Source organism: Pundamilia nyererei, unplaced genomic scaffold (genome assembly GCF_000239375.1).
Source record: "Pundamilia nyererei isolate P.nyererei 1_Seehausen unplaced genomic scaffold, PunNye1.0 scaffold00194, whole genome shotgun sequence".
NCBI lineage: Eukaryota > Metazoa > Chordata > Actinopteri > Cichliformes > Cichlidae > Pundamilia > Pundamilia nyererei.
In genome coordinates this window covers 964,163-968,041 of record NW_005187595.1, presented here as the reverse complement: position 1 = coordinate 968,041, position 3,879 = coordinate 964,163, and positions in this window count along the sequence as shown.

Genomic DNA, 3,879 nt, shown 5'->3' with positions numbered 1-3,879 from the left:
TGAAAACTTTAATTTAGTAAGCCTAAGCCTCCCCTATCTATAGGCAGTAGTAAAGTTCCAATCCTTAATCTAGGTTTCTTGCCACGCCAGATAAATTTTGAAAAGGCTTTTTCTATATCACAAGAAACTTTCTGGGTGATCATTAAAGGTAGCATTTGTAGGGGATATAATAAACGCGGGAGAACACTCATTTTGATTAAGTTCACACGCCCCATAAGAGAAAGCGGCAATTTTTGCCATCTATCGAAATCTTTTTTGATTTTTATTATAACTGGTGATAAGTTCAGTTTCCATAAATCTTTAAGAACTGGTGGAATGTTTAGCCCAAGGTATGTAAAGCCGCTGGGGGACCATTGAAAGGGATTAGAAATATCTGGCAAAGAGTTAATCTGATCACCCAGCGGCATGACTTCTGATTTCCCAAAATTAATTCTGTAAGCAGAGAATGAGCTGAACTCATGTATAGTAGACATAATAGCTGGTGTTGATTGTTCTGGTTTTGATAAGAACAGCAAAATATCATCAGCATACAATGCTATCTTATGATTTGTTCCACCCACTGTTATACGATGCACATCTTGGTGCTGGTGAATGGCCTCAGCTAGAGGTTCAAGTGCTAATGCAAAGAGGAGAGGGGACAGGGGACAGCCTTGCCTCGTACCTCTTTGCAGTGGAAACGCTGATGCTTGTACACCATTAGTTATTACACAAGCTTCTGGAAGTTTGTAGATAGTTTTAATCCATGCAATAAAACCCTCACCTAAGCCAAATCTTTCTAACACATTAAATAAATATGTCCACTCGATTCTGTCAAATGCCTTTTCGGCATCTAAAGATATACCATAGGCTTTATAACGCTGAATTCTAGAGGTGAATGCAGTGCGTTTTATTCAGAGTGAGTGACAACAATCCAACAATAATCCCCTTTGTGCTCCCGACTCCCGTGCAGTGTCCATTCCTCCGTGCTCCACGTCTCTGCTCCCTTATACTTGAGTCTGCTGCCCTCCTGTGCTCCACTTTCCTCCTGGGGAAAACAACAGAGGCAGCCATTAGTACAATCCCACGGTCGCGGCAAAGTCACACTAACTATAGCTGGAAAACTGATGGGTAGTAACGCGTATTATCCAGCTTCGAGGAGCTCTCAGCTACACTCCTATGTAACTCCGCTGACGAGCCTGATCAGCTGCAGGTGTGTGTAATTCTCCTCCACAGGTGTGGCCAGGCGGTGAAGCCGGTGACGGCTGAAGTGGCCCCTCAGACCCTCCAGCGGAGACAGACACGTGACCGGTATGGAGACCTCTGGCCAAGGGAATGCTGACTGTGACTGTACAGGGCACACAGCCGGCTCATGATGCTGCAGCTCGGGCTGTGCAGTCCTCTGCTGGCAGACTGAGCTTCTCTGAGCATTCAGCAGAGGATGGAAGTGGCAGTGTTGCCGGCTGAGTTACAGGCCATGCTGCCATGGGCTGAGCTACAGTCTGGACAGCTTACTGTGCTATAGCTACAGGCTCGGCAGCTGACTGAGCTTCAAGCTGGGCAGATGACCGAGTTACAGCTACAGGCTGTGCTGATGGAGAAACTAATAATGGCACAGCAACCGCAACAATTTCCAGGAACCCAGAGCTAGCTGAGGCCTCCAGTTCAGTCACTGTGGAAGCCCTGGAGTGAGGAAATGTCTTGTGGCTGTCAGGCTTAGCTAAACAAAGCTCAGGTATCGGGCTCTCCAATACCGGGCACTTCAACACATCAGCAGCCACGAACTCTCAAGTTCTCAAGTTCTTTAACATTAGTAAAGTCAGGAGCTTTTTCCTCCAGGCTCTTCTCCTCAGCCAGTACTTACCTGCCTTCTCTTTTCCATCTTAGCCCTCTCTCCACCTCTGCAAGCCTCTTCTTCTTTGCCTGTACTCTTATCCTTTCCTCCTCATCTCTTTTCTTCCTTTCTTCCTCCTGAATTTTAACAGTCACAGGGAGGGAATTTGCAAAATTAGCAGAGCCAATTTTACTCACCATAGCGTCTTGGGCTGCTGGAGTGGTTAGCAGGGTGGAGGCTGCCATAGGTGGAGCAGATGGCTGAACTTCAAATGGCTTAGCCGATGGACAGGCTACTTTAGTGTTTGCAGTCTCACAGTCTTCTGTTAACAAACAAAAAGACGGAGTGGGTGGAGAAAAATTGTCCTTATTACTCACCACAGCCGGCAGTTGGAAAGTCCGGGAATCCGGCTGCAGTGAGGAGCGCCGAGCGGCGCTTCCTTGACGATGCCGGGGCCGGCGTGTCAGGCTGAGGATCTGCCAGCTGGCCAGGCTGGGAGAGCAGCCTGAGTTGGAGAGTGGAGGGTGTTAATTAAGAAGTCAGCGACGATTGGAAAGTGACGGTCCATTACCCAAGGGAAACAAGCCAGTTTTTCCCGCAGCTGCTTTTCCACTGTGCGACGCACTTTTCCCCGCCAGCTACAGGTCGCAGAGTCCGTTAATTTTATCCATCACCTTCCTCCTGAACCTCTCCGATGAGTCTGCTGGGTCCATCTGGCTGGATCGTTCTGTCACGGTTTGCCAAGGCAAATCGTGGGGAATGTGGGGATGGAGGGCCCAAACGCTGGACTCTAGAGGTGAATGCAGTGCATTTTATTCACAATGAGTGACAACAATCCAACAATAATTGCCTGTGCGCTCCCGACTCCCGTGCAGTGTCCATTCCTCTGTGCTCGACGTCTCTGCTCCCTTATACTTGAGTTTGCTGCCCTCCTGTGCTCCACTTTCCTCCTGGGGAAAACAACAGAGGCAGCCATTAGTACAATCCCACGGTCGCAGTAAACTCAAACTAATTGTAGCTGGGAAACTGATGAGTAGTCACATGTACCATCCAGCTTCGAGAAGCTCTCAGCTACACTCCTATGTAGCTCCCCTGACGAGCCTAATCGTCAGGCGTGTGTAATTCTGCTCTGCAGGTGTGGCCAGGCTCCAGGCAGACACACCCACACATGCCCACATAGATCACCCACATACACAAACATGGATCTGGGTCACCCAGAACCAGGTCCTCAGAGAAGCTCATTCTCATTCCCACCACTTCACACTCAGCTGTGAACAGTTCCAAGGCGAGCTGGAGGCTATTACCCGATGAAGCCAACAGAATCACATCATACGCAAAAAACAGAGATGAGATCCTGAAACCACCCAAGTAGAAGCCTTTACGCCACTTGGCTATGCCCAGAAATTCTGTCCATAAAAATTATGAACAGAATCAGTGACAAAGGGCAGCCCTGGTGAAGCCCATCACCCACCAGGAACGAGTCCGACTTATTGCTGGCTATCTGGACGAAGCTCTTGCAATGGTTGTATAAGGACTGGAAGGCCCGTAGCAATGGGCCAGACACCCCATACTCCTGGAGCACCCCCCACAGGATCCCTGAGGGACACGGTCGAATGCCTTCTTCAAGTCCACGACACACATGTAGACTGGTTGGGCAAACTCTCTTGCACCCTCAAGTATCCTTGAGAGGATGAAGAGCTGATCCAGTGTTCCACGACCTGGAAAAAAACCGGATCATTCCTCCTGTATCCAAGGTTTGGCTAACGGATGGACTCTCCTCTCCAGCACCCTGGCATAGGCTTTCCCAGGGAGGCTGAGGAATGTGATTCCCCTGTAATTGGAACACAACCTCCTGTCCCCTTTCTAAAAGATGGGAACCACCACCCCGGTCTGCCAATCCAGGGGTACTACCCCTGATCTCTAAGCAACATTGTAGAGGCGTGTCAACCAATTCAATTCAATTCAATTCAATTCAATTCAATTCAATTCAATTCAATTCAATTTTATTTATATAGCGCCAAATCACAACATAAGTCGCCTCAAGGCGCTTCATAGATACAGAGAAAAAA